Source organism: Bombina bombina, chromosome 4 (assembly GCF_027579735.1).
Source record: "Bombina bombina isolate aBomBom1 chromosome 4, aBomBom1.pri, whole genome shotgun sequence".
NCBI lineage: Eukaryota > Metazoa > Chordata > Amphibia > Anura > Bombinatoridae > Bombina > Bombina bombina.
This window is the reverse complement of record NC_069502.1, coordinates 928,198,787-928,216,463: the sequence shown is the minus strand read 5'-3', so window position 1 is coordinate 928,216,463 and position 17,677 is coordinate 928,198,787. Positions and strand designations below refer to the sequence as shown.

Below are 17,677 nucleotides of genomic sequence, written 5' to 3'. Positions count from 1 at the left end.
AATTTGTTGCTCTTCCATTTGGCCAAGCAACAGCTCCAAGGATCTTTTCGAAGGTTCTTGGTGCTCTTTTATCTGTAATCGGAGAACAGGGTATTGCAGTGTTTCTTTATTTGGACGATATCTTGGTACTAGCTCAGTCTTTACATTTAGCTGAATCTCACACAAATCAGCTAGTGTTTCTTCAAAAACATGGTTGGAGGATCAATTTACCAAAGAATTTCTTGATTCCTCAGACAAGGGTCACCTTTTTAGGTTTCCAGATAGATTCAGTGTCCATGACTGTCTCTAACAGACAAGAGATGAATGAAATTAGTTTAAGCTTGTCGAAACCTTCAGTCTCAATCATTCCCTTCAGTGGCTATATGCATGGAAGTTTTAGGTCTCATGACTGCAGCATCGGACGTAATCCCCTTTGCTCGTTTTCATATGTGCATATCCCAGGTGTAGACAATTGGGAAGCGGATTATCTCAGCCGTCAGACCTTGCATCCGGGGGAGTGGTCTCTCCATCCATATGTATTTTGTCAGATTGTACAGATGTGGGGACTTCCTGAAATACATCTGATGGCTTCTCATCTAAACAAACTTCCCAGGTACCTGTCCAGGGATTCTCAGGCGCAGATGGTGGATGCTTTAGCAGTTCCTTGGTTTTACCAACCTGCTTATATCTTTCCGCCTTTAGAATTTACAAGATGATTATGGAACAAACGTATGTGTTTCTGGCCTCACAGGTTTTGGTATTCGGATCTTGTTCAGAGGTCCAGTTGCCAGCCTGTTTTTCCATCAGGATCTCAAATCGTTAAATTTGAAGGTATGGAAATTGAACGTTTAGTGCTTAGTCATAGAGGTTTCTCTGACTCAGTGATTAATACTATGCTACAGGCTCGTAAGTCTCTTTCAAGGAAGATTTGAGTTTGGAAGACCTAAATTTCATGGTGTTCTCATAAATTCTCCTGGCATTCTTTTAGATTTCCTAGAATTTTACAGTTTCTTCAGGAAGGTTTGGATAAAGGTTTGTCTGCAAGAACTTTGAAGGGACAAAGATCTGCTTTTTCTGTTTTATTTAATAGAAAGATTGCTAAGCTTCCTGATATTCACTGTTTTGTTCAGGCTTTGGTTCGTATCAAGCCTGTTATTAAATCAATCTCTCCTCCTTGAAGTCTTAATTTGGTCTAGAAGACTTTGCAGGCTGCTTCTTTTAAGCCTTTGCATTCTTTGGATATTAAACTACTTTCTTGGAAAGTGTTGTTTCTTTTGGCTATCTCTTCAGCTAGAAGAGTTTCTGAATTGTCTGCTCTCTCCTGTGAGACTCCTTTTCTGATTTTCTATCAGGATAAGGCTGTTTTGCGGACTTCGTTTAAATTTCTTCCCAAGGTTGTGAATTCTAACATAATTAGTAGGGAAATTGTTGTTCCTATTTGTGTCCTAATCCCAAGAATGCTCTTGAAAGATCTTTGGATGTTGTAAGAGCTTTGAAATATTATGTTAAAGCTACTAAAGATTTCAGGAAGACTTCTAGTCTATTTGTTATCATCTTTGGTTCTAGGAAAGGTCAGAAAGCTTCTGCCATTTCCTTGGCATCTTTTTGAAGCTTTTGATTCATAAAGCTTATTTGGAGACGGGACAGTCCCCACCTCAGAGGATCACAACTCATTCTACTTGATCAGTCTCCGCTTCTTGGGCTTTTAAGAATGACTCTTCAGTTGATCAGATTTGCAAAGCAGCAACTTGGTCTTCTTTGCATACAATTACTAAATTTTACCATTTTGATGTATTTGTTTCTTCTGAAGTCTTTGGTAGAAAAGTTTTTCAGGCAGCTTTTTCAGTTTGATTCTTCTGCTAATGTTTTAAGTTTTTTTTTTTTTTTCCTTTTAATTTATGAGAGAATTTTTTTGTGTATTTATTTATATTTTTTCAGCGGAAAATGGCTTTTTTTATTTTGTCCCTCCCTTTCTAGTGATTCTTCTGTGGAGTACCACATCTTGTGTATTACTATCTCATACGTCACTAGCTCATGGACTCTTGCCAATTGCATTAAAAAACAACAACATAATTTATGTATGAACTTACTTGATAAATTAATTTCTTTCATATTGGCAAGAGTCCATGAGACTCGCCCTTTTTCTGGTGGTTATGATTTTTTGTATAAAAGCACAATTATATTTCCAGTTCCTCCTCCCTTTTTTTTTTTGTGTGTTTTTTGTTTTGTTTTACTCCTTATTTTATCACCCACTACTTGGCTATTCGTTAAACTGAATTGTGGGTGTGGTGAGGGGTGAATTTATAGGCATTTTGAGGCTTGGGAAACTTTGCCCCTCCTGGTAGGATTGTACATCCCATACGTCGCTAGCTCATGGACTCTTGCCAATATGAAAGGAAAAAAAAAGGTAAGTTATAGCACAACTTCATTACAATTGATAAATTAAACTCCATCTAAAATATCACTTAACATGACAGTGACTAGCCTTGTTGGCCATGGACTAAAGCCCAGATTGACTCCTCCAAATAAGGCAAGTGGTGGGTTTAGTTGGCTATTGAAAAATAATTGCAGTAAAAAGTTTGTCAATTTTGTTTTAACGACCAGCGCCATACCCTGTACGTCTCTGCAGTCCTGGGCTTCTCTCTGCTGTGATCTTGCTGAAAATAGCGAGATTGTGCTATTTCTGCATGCTCCACGAGTGGGGAACTGCAGAAATAGATTTGCAGAGTTACCAATGCAGAGAGGACCACTGTAAGGAAATATAAAATCTATATGTGTTTTTTACATTTAATCTGCTTCGTGCTTTTCAGAACGGGAAAACTCTGTAAATGGACATTTAACAGCTGGGTACAACTACAGTAGGATGGTTACTACACAACAAGCTATTGTTTTCCCTCCTCTACCTGCACCTATCTTTAAAGCCATTCTCTTATATTAACTCATGGGCGCCGGCATCTTGTAGCTCGCGTATTGTTGAATCATGTGATAGGAGCAGTGCACTGTCACAGATCAGTGATGTTATTGGCTGTAACTTTCACTTCAGTTTAGCACACATGAACGTGTTACATTTTTGCAGTTTTTTGCACAGTTTAAAAGTTGAGTAACAAAAATAAGTGCCAAGATGGTGGCGCCCGGTGTGAAGATGCAGAGTTTCACTAACTAATACTTGTAACAGGTTAAAATAAGAGAACTGAAGACAGCTGCAAGTACAGAGGGAAAACAGCATGGTAACCATTCTATTGTTATTGTACTCAGCAGTTTAATGTTCCTTTCATTTTTAGGAGTACTTTGCAGAAACACTTCACAGAAAAGGTGGTGATTGATGGAATACACTTGCATTAGAGGTGGTAAAGACCAACACTGTAGGAGAATTCAGTTATGCCTTTGTAGGGGTGAAACACACAGTAGCTCAGGGTCATTGGTCGTAAAATTACTTGATCTAATAAATTAAAACTTCATTTTATGACTATTATGGTCTTTTAACTGCTTTTAAAATCTGTTTGTTTGAGTTAACCCCTTTGTGCTGGTATCAAGTGTTTACATCAAAACAAAGTTCCGGAGTTAAACACTTGCTGGAAAAATGAAATCACACCATTGTCGGTAATCATGTAATTTCAATGCGGGGATCGGATCATGGGGGAACTTCCTACGCTGTTAAGCATGACCCCCAGTCCAATTTTTCATTCCCTAAATGAAGGAGGCTGCAGGACCCCATATAAGGTAGGACGTTTCATGCCGTCGTCAAGGGGTTAAAGCCCAGCACTGTTAGGATGGCATGGAATGTCCTAATGGTGTGAAGCAGTTAAATTAAAGATAAAGGGTGCAGTATAAACAAATTATATAGCAAAGTTGTTTTACTATGTATTTTTAAAAGTATATCACAATCTGAAAGTGTTATCTGCCCCTTTAACTACCCATGCCTTTAGACTGTGATAAACTTTTTTAAACCTTTGGTCTCTGTCAAATCGTCATCAGTGCTTACATGTAAAGGTCACTAGGTTTGTCGTGCACCTTTTTCATAGATAAATCTTGTGCATTTCATATACCTTTAGTCATTTTTGCAGTGCACCTGTTAAATACGTGTTACTCAAACTCTAAAGTGAATATGCTTCATAAAAGCTTAGTAAGGTACTTTTAGTATTTATTTTCCATATTTCTCTTCCATATTGCCACTAGCATTTGTGATTTCTCGAGCGCTCCTACTGTAGATAGTCAGGAGTGCATACTGCAGGCCTCAGATTTTTGTCCTTGCCACATGCTAGACAGTGAGTGCGGGCACTAATTATTTATGTCTGTCCTAAAAGGAAAAGCAAAGTAAACTTTCATGATTTAGATAGAGCAGCAATGGCAAACCTTGGCACTCCAAATGTTTCAGATCTTAAAGTGAAGGTAAACTTACCTGGGTTGCAATCTACAATAATACTCTTTGTTCAATTTCATTCATCATTTCTTCCCATCTTATCTTGAAATCAAGTTATCGCTGCTATTATTTTATTGTTGGCACTAGCCGAATTCAACCCGTTTTTTGGTTTTGTTTTTAAGATACCCAATTGAAACTCTGGCCGTTAGGCGGCCGTCAAGCAATGTCATCCGCCTATTTATTTTACAGCACATGCGCAAAAAATTGTCAGGCTTAGATTAGGAGCGCGCTCCTGTGTCGTGCATTCGTAGATTAGTAACGCTTGTACGCCATCAGCCTAGTTTGCGCGTTGGAGATAGATATCGCCGAGAATCGCATGTGCAGTAGAGTTAGGAATCCGTGATTCGCCCATGCACTATAAAAACGTTTATTGTGAATGCGCATTTGAGCTACGTATAGACCGGGTGGGACCGCTCTATACGTCAACACACACAAATCGAGGAAGTAGCGGATGGGCGGAGTTAGTATGGCAATGGTAGGAAAAAATATATATATTAAAAATTGAGAAATAATAATTCATTGAAATTTTTTTTTTTGGTGATCTTGATAAATTAAGAGTAAAAAATGTATATATGTGTTCAAAAGGGACTAACTTTACCTTCACTTTAATTACCCATAATGCTCGACTGGACTGCAGAGAGCCCAAGTATCATGGGAAATGTGGTTCTGAAACATCTGGAGTGCCAAGGTTCGCCATCGGTGAGATAGAGAATGCAATTTCAATTTTTTTTTTACCAATTTACTTCTGTTATAAAATGTTCTTAGTTCTCTCGGTCTTTAGCAATCTATGGCAGCTGTGTTTTGCAGCATTGTTTGTTGCAGTGTTGTATATTGTTGCCAACGCTGCTTCCATTGAGTGCTAGACTCATGCACGCTTCTGAGCTACAATGATACTACATAGATTTACTGTTCAACAAAGGATTCCAATAAAACAGAGCAAGTCTGATAATAGAAGCAAATTGGAAAGTTGTTTAAAATTGCATGATCTAAAAGACTTTACTGTCCCTTTTTAATACAGATTGTTGTGCATTTCAAATAGCACTTTTATGTCCCTTTAACACAGTATTGTTTTTTTAGTTAATAGTGATGATTTTTTTTTTTAGTAGATAAATCTTAAACTTGGGTAAAAAAATTAGCAATTTTACAAAGCGAAAAAAGGATTGCAATGAATTCAGTTTCTCTGTGGCTAATGAAATTTTAAGGTGTCTATTGCCTTGTTTATTCTTAGACCTTTTTGTTGTCATACTATAGAATAACATAATCGAGCTCTAAACATTTTTAAAACAAATTAACATCTTGTTTGCTGCAACTGTTTTTCAAAAGCCAAACTATCCATCACTTGCCTTATATGAAGGAGCCAATCTGGGCTTGTGTCTGCAGCTGACAAAGCTTGCCATTGTCATTTTGTTAGTATAAAGGGCACGTGTAAGCTTTAATTAGGTCTCCCTAAAGATCCCCTCCCCAGTAAAACCCCATGTTCTGTGTTTTTAATTTTTGTCAGTGGTGGTTTTGTGTGTGACCACCACCATTTGAAATTACAAGTAATCCTCTTTCAAATAAGGGGTGTTTTTTAAGGGTGTTGCAAAGGGGTCTGAGATTGAGGAGTTTGAACAACCTCCCCATCCATCTCCCTTGCAGTTATTGTGACTCAACCCCCTTCATGACATCACACGGTTTGTGGCAACATCACCGGCACGCACTCTGAATCCTTGGGAGTACTGCCCACTAGGCCATCAATGATCCCTGGCCTATAGTGTGCCAAAAACCAGCTTCAGATTGATGATTCCCATTCATGATAACCTGGGTCACCATAAGCACACAGCCTAGTGTGTGCAAGAGGACAGTGGGTCATCATGTGCTTTAACCCCATTCACTACCAGGACTTGCCCAAAATACTTTTAGCATTTTTGCTATCGCTCCATTTAAACAGAAATAGAGCCTTTTTTTAATGTGTTATTTACCTGTCAAAAGTGTGTGTGTATATGTATGTATATGTATATGTGTGTGTATGTGTGCGTATATGTGTATATATATATGTGTGTGTGTGTGTGTGTATATATATATATATATATATATATATATATATATATATACATACACATATATATATATATATATATATATATATATATGTGTGTGTATATATATATATATATATATATATATATATATATATATATATATGTGTGTGTATATATATGTATATATATGTGTATATATATATATATATGTATGTATATATCAAAGAAGGGATTGCACAATCATACTGTTAATCAGAGCCACGGTGCACTGCAAATATTTCTCCAAATTGTATCCAAACAGCAGGCACTCACTGGACTTTATTATAAAATGTAAATACTTTTATTGCATCAGGTTAAAACAGACAAACGTTTCGGCACTGCATTGTGCCTTTGTCAATGTCAAAAAATACACAATAACACACAACCAGAGTGCAGCTCCACACCCCAGAAAAAATCACTATATACATCTTTAAAAACATCCTATATATACTTATCAAACACTCTCTGGTTTGCCGCCAAACCTCCGCATCACACACCAGGAGGTTCACTGCTGACGTCACACTGACACGCTAATCGTGCCTAGCTTGATGACGCATGGCACGGCGTTGCCATAGCAACGTCTAAGCGTCCGGCGGCAAAGAAATGGGGAATACCCGATGCCGCTGTGCGCATGACAGGAAAGGGGTACAATGTTTAGAAGAGCTGTTGCTAACGGCAACTAGTAAACAAATTAGTCAGCGTGATCACAGACTCACCGGGTATTCCCTAGCGGGAGGCAGCAGAAGTTAAATCCATTTGGACCATGGGACAAAATGCTAACAGGGTAGTCAATGCGTGGACTAGGGACAGCACTAACCGGGCAGATGATCATGTATATCATATTATTAGCATACTACTATTTAACCAAAGGTGTAAAAGATACACACATATGGTAATGTTGCTACATCTGTAGCCCAGAATTATCCTGTTTAACTGACATCCTAGTCCACACATAGAGAACCACTGTTGTATGAATACAGATTATAAAGCCCTAACTTACTTCAGGCAACTTGGAAAGTCCAGTGAGTATATATATGTGTATATATATATATATATATATATATATATATATCAGAATTATTAGGCAAATGAGTATTTTGACCACATCATCCTCTTTATGCATGTTGTCTTACTCCAAGCTGTATAGGCTCGAAAGCCTACTACCAATTAAGCATATTAGGTGATGTGCATCTCTGTAATGAGAAGGGGTGTGGTCTAATGACATCAACACCCTATATCAGGTGTGCATAATTATTAGGCAACTTCCTTTCCTTTGGCAAAATGGGTCAAAAGAAGGACTTGACAGGCTCAGAAAAGTAAAAAATAGTGAGATATCTTGCAGAGGGATGCAGCACTCTTAAAATTGCAAAGCTTCTGAAGCGTGATCATCGAACAATCAAGCGTTTCATTCAAAATAGTCAACAGGGTCGCAAGAAGCATGTGGAAAAACAAAGGCGCAAAATAACTGCCCATGAACTGAGAAAAGTCAAGCGTGCAGATGCCACTTGCCACCAGTTTGGCCATATTTCAGAGCTGCAACATCACTGGAGTGCCCAAAAGCACAAGGTGTGCAATACTCAGAGACATGGCCAAGGTAAGAAAGGCTGAAAGACGACCACCACTGAACAAGACACACAAGCTGAAATGTCAAGACTGGGCCAAGAAATATCTCAAGACTGATTTTTCTAAGGTTTTATGGACTGATGAAATGAGAGTGAGTCTTGATGGGCCAGATGGATGGGCCCGTGGCTGGATTGGTAAAGGGCAGAGAGCTCCAGTCCGACTCAGACGCCAGCAAGGTGGAGGTGGAGTACTGGTTTGGGCTGGTATCATCAAAGATGAGCTTGTGGGGCCTTTTCGGGTTGAGGATGGAGTCAAGCTCAACTCCCAGTCCTACTGCCAGTTTCTGGAAGACACCTTCTTCAAGCAGTGGTACAGGAAGAAGTCTGCATCCTTCAAGAAAAACATGATTTTCATGCAGGACCCCCAAGGCAGAACATAGAGTGATCTGAGATGTCATCGCAGAAAATGCAGCATGTCTGCAGAAAGAACAGGAACTGTTAGCACTTTAACTTTTCAGTGCTGCTCCACATTAGGCTGTTCTTTTTAACTAGAGCTGTTCTCTGGCTGCATTGTATAAGTTTTCCTTAACAGTGCATCCAGAGCAAAGTGTTGTTTGAAGACCATCAAATATGCAGTAGTGCTGCAAAGCAGCAGTGCATTGATTGTTGTCTGGCTCTGAGATTTTTGCAAGCTCGTTCCCTAGCTTTTCACTGTCTTCAAAGCTTTTTTTCTCTGAATGTAAGATGTTCGTATGAGCAATGCACCTTTTTATTACTACATTTCTATGTTAGACTAAGAAAAAAGGAAAAAAAATAATTCAAGAGACATTTTACAATTACTTTTTTTTGTCTGCAGCTAATTTGCAATGCAATTTTCAACTACTGCACTAGATTATACAACTTTAAATATTGCTTTATTCTCCAGTTAACCAACACATTGCAATTGATCTGGTGCTTTAATGTAACTGACAAATTAACAATTCTATTTTATTTAAAAATGACCTGCAGAAAAATTTTCACTAAAAAAATCTCATCGCAGAAAGTGAAAAAAAGTTCTGTCTCTGGGTGCAGGACAATGCTCCATCACACGCGTCCAAGTACTCCACAGCGTGGCTGGCAAGAAAGGGTATAAAAGAAGAAAATCTAATGACATGGCCTCCTTGTTCACCTGATTTGAACCCCATTGAGAACCTGTGGTCCATCATCAAATGTGAGATTTACAAGGAGGGAAAACAGTACACCTCTCTGAACAGTGTCTGGGAGGCTGTGGTTGCTGCTGCACGCAATGTTGATGGTGAACAGATCAAAACACTGACAGAATCCATGGATGGCAGGCTTTTGAGTGTCCTTGCAAAGAAAGGTGGCTATATTGGTCACTGATTTGTTTTTGTTTTGTTTTTGAATGTCAGAAATGTATATTTGTGAATGTTGAGATGTTATATTGGTTTCACTGGTAAAAATAAATAATTGAAATGGGTATATATTTGTTTTTTGTTAAGTTGCCTAATAATTATGCACAGTAATAGTCACCTGCACACACAGATATCCCCCTAAAATAGCTATAACTAAAAACAAACTAAAAACTACTTCCAAAACTATTCAGCTTTGATATTAATGAGTTTTTTGGGTTCATTGAGAACATGGTTGTTGTTCAATAATAAAATTAATCCTCAAAAATACAACTTGCCTAATAATTCTGCACTCCCTGTGTGTATATGTATATGTGTGTGTGTATATATATATATATGTATATGTGTGTGTGTGTATATATGTATGTATGTATATATATATATATATATATATATATATATATATATATATATATATATATATATATATATATATATATATATATATATATATATATATATATATATATATATATTAGGGCTGTGCAATATGGTCAAAAATGAAAATCACTAAATTTTTTCTCAAATTCCCAAGATTCCACTTTAAAAGAAAGGCAAATGACATAAAGAATAAAGGGAGGGGTTCAGTGTTTCAAAGTCAACACTTCTTTTACTCAGGAAGTGCTCCGCAATCACTCAAAGTACTCACTCCCCATAATCTCAGTCAATACTTCAGGGTAACAGCTTACCCAACCCCAGGCGTCTGGCTCCTGTAATGCCGTTGTGTGCGCTGTTGCGTAGAAGGGCTCCTTGTCTCGAGAGGGTATGTGGTTCACAATCCACTGGCCCTCCTCTCGCCTGTTAGCATCTCCGCTTCTCGCGGTACACATGGACGCTTCCAATGACGTCAGCGTTGGGGGAGGAGTAGTAAAGTTTGGTGACCGGGTGGTGCTACGTAACTGCAGGAAGGTAAGGATCAACTGGATAATAGTAGCACTGTAGAAAACAGCAATCCACTCCTTCAATGGGTAAAAAAAACACTTCGTTCAAAACTTGATTAAAAGCATAAGCGGAAGCTCCAAGGATAGAACATAGCGCTGCGCCCGCTATGTTCTATCCTTGGAGCTTCCGTTTATGCTTTTAAACAAGATCGTGAATCATTGCTTTCTACAGGCAAATGACATAGCCTATTCTCTGCGGGGAGAGCTTGGGCCAGCTCAGTGCCATTACTGAGACCATTGAATGCTCCACAAGGTTCTGGTTCCGATGTGAGGGTTAGGCTTTCCCCTGTTAGCTCAGCAGATCATGCAGAAGGTGGTCGAGGAGTCCAGACTTAGAAGCTTGAGTCCAGACAGCCATAGTGAGAGGGGAGAGAAGGTGCTTGCTCAGGGAGAGACGGACCCGGTTTACTCGGCAGCGGAGGGCTAGCCTATGTGAGCCCCCTACTGTACGTCATAGGGGGCGGTGCTAAAAATCGCATACTCTTGCGGTTTTTAAATTGCGGCGATTATTCACGGTTTTAAACCGCATATACGATTAATTGCGCAGCCCTAATATATATATGTATATATATATGTGTGTGTATGTATGTGTGTATGTATATATATGTATATATGTGTATATATATGTGTGTATATATATATATATATATATATATATATATGTGTGTGTGTATATATATATATATATATATATATATATATATATATATATATATACATATATATATATATATATATATATATATATATATATATATATATATATATATATATATATATATATATATATATATATATATATATATATATATATATATATATATATATATATATGTATGTTATAATTTTTTTTTTTTTTTTTTTTTTTTAATTAGACATCCCAAGGGTGATCTAGACCCATTTTGGTATATTTCATGCCACCATTTCCCTGCCAAATGTAATAAAATAAAAAAAATAAATCATTAATTTTAACACAAAGTTTGGGTTTCTCACTGAAATTATTTACATACTGCTTGTGCAATCATTGCACAGATGGTTGTAAAAGCTTCTCTAGGATCCTCTTTGTTTAGAAATAGCAGACATATATGGCTTTGCCGTTGCTTTTTGGTAATTAGAATGTCGCTAATTGCAGATGCGCACCACACTTCTATTTATTCCTGGCAGTAAGGGCGTTAATTAGGTTGCATGTAAGGTTAATTTTAGCTTTAGTGTAGAGATTACCCTCCCACCTGACACATCCCTCCACAACAGCTCTTTTCTCCCTCACCCCCCACTGGTCAACCAGTCTGCCAATATAAAAATTGAAGGCTTTTTTGTTTTATTTTTATTATTCCTTATTTTATTTCTGTTGTGTAGGATCCCCCTTTCCCTCCAACCTCCATGACCCCCCCCATACAGCTCTCTAACCCTCCCCCTCTAATCTTAGGTACTGGCAGCTGTCTGCCAGTACCTATAAAATGTGTTGTGTTTTTTATATAATTTAAAAAAACAAAAACATTTTTAACATTTTCTGTAGTGTAGTGGTCCCCCCACCTCCTGCGATCGTTAGTAAGGGACCCCCACCCCACCATTTTGTAACTCCCTGAGTTCCCGTCCTGCCTCCTGCACCAGCAGATGATTGTTGCACACATTGACACAGACAGTGTGTAACGATCTGGCATCTGCCCTTATATGGAACCAGAACACCGATCGCACTCCAGTTCCATATGCTGGTAGATGCCTGGAGCTCAGAAACTGCAGCTCCTGGCTTTAACTTAAACAACCGAGACTGCTGAAGCTCTGGTGTGTGTGTATATATTATATATTTTATATATATATTTTATATATATATATATATATATATATATATATATATATATATATATATATATATTGCAACACGATTATTTTCATAATCGATTAATCAGACAATTATTTTTTCGACTAATCGGATAAAAAAAGAATCAATAATTGTTTAGTATATTTTAAATAGAATCCGCATACTTAGTGTTCTAAATATAAACTTTAGACTAAAACTTTACATTAACACAACTGTTTGTCCAATTTTTAAGCAGCAGAGCGCAGTTTTATAATCAAACAAAACCAAAAACTGTTTGAAAAGAGGTAGAAATTCCACTTTGGCAATGGGCCTCTCAATAAAGTAACCCATGACTTCATTCTAACATAAAAAATATCTTGAATATCTATATGCAATGGTAAATAACCATCTTTTATAAGGTTAGGGGAAAATATCTAGTCCGCTCTAAAAATAACAGATATATACTTATAAAGGTTAAATCTGGTACATATCAGAATTGATTAAAAATATAAAAAAACAATAAAAAACGAATCAAAAGCACTAAGGACTATATATTAATAACAGGACAAAGCCTTACACATTTATTTATACAGTACATATAATCAGCAATAGCAAGCAATCCGCTAATACTTGTGCAAACAGATAATAGTGCACATCAATTTAAATAACTCCTATCAATCTAGGGGCTAGGTGTAAATAACAAGCTCAGCACTATGTCATGCAAAGCATAGGTCCAAATCACCTGATTTAATATAAACAATCCAAATGATGACTATTATATCTGGGGCAAACCTGGTGTTCTATGGGCGGTACATTGATTACCTGATTATCCTATGGAATGGTGAGGTCTCCCTAGCAGAATCCTTCATACAACATCTTAACACCAATAGTATGGTACTTACCTTCCTTAGTTCTATAGAAATTGAATCTGTAGTTTTTTTGGATCTGTATTTAACATTATCCAAAGATGGTAAGATTGAAACAAAAAATCATTTTAAAAACGTAGACTGTAATAGCTACTTAGAATTTTCTAGTAACCACTATCTACCTTGGAAGAGAAATGTCCCTTATGGACAGTTTAAAAGGTTAAGACGGAATTGTAATAATATTTGTGACTTTAATATGCAAAGCCAAACGCTTATTGAAAGATTTATAGAAAAAGGATATCCAAGAGAGCTAATAGAGAGAAGCTATACAAGAGCTAAAACTGATAATAGGGATAATTATTTTCAAAAGAAACCTACTAACGATAAGAACAAAGAAAATCTAAATTCAAATAAAAGTAATTCTAGCATGTTCATAACACAATATAATACCAATCACAAATTAATTAATACTATAGTCAAAAAACATTGGGGCATATTGATGAGAGACCCAATACTTAGTAGGAACTTAGAAGAGAAACCTAAATGTGTATATAGATGGGCACCCACACTCAAGAACTTATTAGCCCCTAGTAAGGTCGTAATTAATGCTAAAAAAAAACAATACTAACAATTTGGTACTTAGGAAGATCCAAGGATCCCTGACAAATATTAGAAAAAAAGTGAATAATAACAAGAAGAAAGGGATTTTCAAATGTAAATACAAGAGATGCAGAATGTGTAAATCTATTGAAATAGGAACTACTAATTTTACATCCTATACCACAGGAATTAGTTTTTCTATACAGGATCACTTAACATGTGCATCCTCCTATGTGGTATATCTTCTGTCATGTAAACTATGTAAAATTCAGTACGTAGGGCGCACCTGCCGAATAGTTAGAACCAGATGGAATGAACACTATAGAAATATGAACAACAAAATAAAAAACCACAGTGTCCCCAAACATTGCCATTCTGTACATCAGGGTAATTTGAACATTTTTTCTATCTTACCTATAGAATATATTCCCCCCCCCCCCCTCAAGTCTATACAATAGGTATAATAGACTGCGCCAACGTGAGACTTTCTGGATTTACCAATTGGGAACATTATATCCCAATGGTTTAAATATGAACATGGATTTGGTAGCTTTTGACACACACTAACCATATCACAAGTTATTGAAAAAGAGCACTTCTTATGTATACAAATCGTGCCACTAGTTCAGGGACATACTTGTCCTACAAACATTTGCACACATTATGTGTATAATTATACACATAATAAATCATCGTCACGGAGCACTTTAGATTTTAATTTAATTTTTTAAGCTCACTGATTGCACTATTATGGTTCTATATACTAATAATAGAATCGAATTTAATAATTTTATAAGTGAATTATTCACATGAATCAATTGGAAATAACACGCATAAAGAGATGCATCTACATTTCACATTCACACACTTAATCACACTACAGTACAAAAGTGAATGACTAATAATAATCATTAATTTAGTGATGTTTTTATTTTTTATTTTTTTTCTGTCACGTATGTGTCTATACCAATAGAAACCAAATTCGATACATATGAAAAGAGTAACATAATTAATAAGGGAATAAAGCGGCTAATCTGTGACACACAGTGCAAACATAATATGTAAATTTATGCCTGATATAAAACATAACCGATAATTAGGTTTATCGCTAAGATAGAGGTTATCATTGGTTTTGAAAATTTAACATCCACTCGATTTTAGGTAACCATAGAACACCATGATTATAGCGGGTTAGGTTGCTATCTCCGATTCTTTCGAATCGAGAGATTACACGTCATACCTGAACTTTCCTTAGCAACCAGATATGTCACTCCTGGTTACCCCAATAGGAGATTATTAATAGTATACACCCACTTGAGACATAACTTTAGTAACACCAGTAGGAAGCAGCTAATTGTATACACCCACGAAAGCCAGACACACTAGTAAGTAACCAAAGTTTGTTTTAGTACAACAATGTATAACTGTTATATATACATTTTCGAACCCCAGCACAATGAAACCACTAGAAAGAAACTTTCGAAGGAATATAAACAAATCTTGATAGTGTGGCTATTTTCTGAATCGAGATATATAGCGTCTACGAACGTATAATCACCAAGGAAAGAGATATTGCAGGGATTAATGTGCTCAAACTTAAAATTAGATTTGAGTAATCAAATAGGTACGATATTGATCGATATTATAATAGGGGTATTCAAATGAATGTCAATGTTAATATCAATGCGGTTTGTCTGCTTTATAACTGCTATGACAGTTTTGGATTTGTTTTGCTTCATATTGTATATATTGGTTGTGGACAAATGTTCACAAAGAATGTTGCCACAGGCGATAAGATTTGATATTGTTTATAGGAAAAATGTAGTTATATGATATATGATGATATATGTTGTATAGGACCTGAGTTGACATGAATGTGTTTGCAAACATCTGCTAATCATGTGACTAATTAAGAGAAATTAGGGCGTGTATGCTAAACCGCTTTTTATTGGTTAGTATAGAGTATATTAAGTAGCAAATGTTGTATAGTTTTATTCAGCCTGATGAAACCGTACATGATACTGAGAAACGCGTTGCTGTGTTTTTAATGTGTTTTAATAAACACTTTTAATATATACAATTTGCTACTTTGCTTCTCTTTGGACACTCTCAATTGAAGTCATTTCAATACTGTTGGAGGCGGAACAGTGCCTTCCTGACAACATAGCCTTTTTGGTGAACACCATTTTGTCTTCTGGGAGTTTTTGCTCAAGAGGAGAGTTTACCGGACAACTCTGAGGTTCCGGTTTGCCTAGCCAGCACCACATCTTGGTGCTTTTGTACACGTGAGTGCATTTGAGCTATAATTTATATCTTGATACACTATACGGAATTATGCTATGTGGCGCCTTCTCTATTTCCTTATATATTATATCTGGGTTGCACATAAGCCAGGGGTAGTTGTAAACTTATACTGTCCTGAAAAAGTGAAAAGTATGCGTCGGTAGACGTCCTTTAGGCTAAGGACATAAACATAAAACACAATACCATGTGCAGGAGCTCAGTGTTATGAAGCAGCTGGAATTGTGCACAGACCAACTAATTGCAAAAACTATTTTCATGATTATTATCGATTATGATGATTAGTTGTTGCAGCTCTAATATATATACACACACACACACACACTGTGCGTTACAATAGTCAAAGTACTGCATGCCGTGTGTGTGTGTGTATATATACATCAGATTGGGTGAAGGGGTTTAAGCAGTTGAAAGATATGCGTTGTTAATCCCTCACCAAAAGGGGTATCTACAAATACTATTTTAATGTTTTGTATTTAAATAATATAGTTTACTGTCTCTTTAAGCTGTAAAATACATCTGAAAAGTGTGGTCCCATTTCCTCCCAGTGCCACTATGGAGTATGACGAGATTTATCAGAGACTTTAAAATTATACACAGTGATTGGTTATCTCAGATCACAATATTGTTCACATGTGTCCCTAATAGGCCTCAGCAAGGGACTGCAGGTTCATTGATTCCACCAGGCTTTTTAAGAGTAGTATACTTGACCTCCCATCTCAAATAGTAAAATATTGTAAATTGTACTAATAAAATGATTGGGTAAAACCTTTTAAAACATGCCCCTTTTAATGTAATATTTAAAGAGACTGCAAAGGTAAAATAAAACTTTTACGATTCAGATTATGCATGGAATTTTAAACAACTTTCCACTTTAATTCTATTATCAAATGTCCTTTGTTGAAAAGCATACCCAAGGTAAGCTCAGAAGTAGAAATGCACTACTGGGAGCTTGCTGCTGATTGGTGGTTGCACAGTATGCCTTTTGTCATTATCTCACCATTGTGTTTAGCTACTGCCCAGTAGTACAGTACTGCTCCTTCAACAAAGGATAACAAGATAATTAAATTCAAGATTAAAGGGACACTAAAGTCAAAATGAAACGTTCATGATTCAGATAGAGCATGCAACTTTCTAATTTACACCTATTAGCAAATTGTCTTCGTTCTCTTGGAATCTTTATTTGAAAAAGTAGTAATTAATGCTTTGGCGAAACTGGATTGCTCTTGCTGATTTGTGGATAATTGTATCCACCAATCAGCAAGCGCTAGCCAGGGTTCTAAACCAAAAATGGGCCGTGACCTAACCTTTACATTCCTACTTTTTTCAGATAAAGATAGCAAGAGAACGAAGAAAAATTGATAATAGGAGTAAATTAGAAAGTTGCTTAAAATTCCATGCTCTATCTGAATCGTGAAAGTAGAAATTTGGGTCCAATATCCCTTAAGCTCTCATAATCCAGGTGGAGTGTACAATCATAATTTTATTTCTAGCTTCAAATATATCGCTTTTTTTCTTGGTATCCTTTGCTATGTTTAGCTCCTATGCATGAGAGCACACTGAGATAGGACCAGGAATTTGAATGTATATTTACCCTTTCCTGATGGTACTTAAGTGTCTACATTTTAACAAAGTTCTGATGTAAACATTTTAATCACACGATCATTCGGGCAATTTCAATTATGGGATTGTGTCAGGGATAATGCCTATTAAGCTAGGCACTCCCTCCAGCCCGCAATCA

General features: G+C 36.5%; 1 protein-coding gene across 2 annotated transcripts in view; it reads left to right on the top strand.

Moving 5' to 3' along the window:
• The window catches only part of MTR (5-methyltetrahydrofolate-homocysteine methyltransferase), a 600,857-nt gene that overhangs the window by 15,613 nt on the left and 567,567 nt on the right, over positions 1–17,677 (top strand). The window lies entirely within an intron of this gene.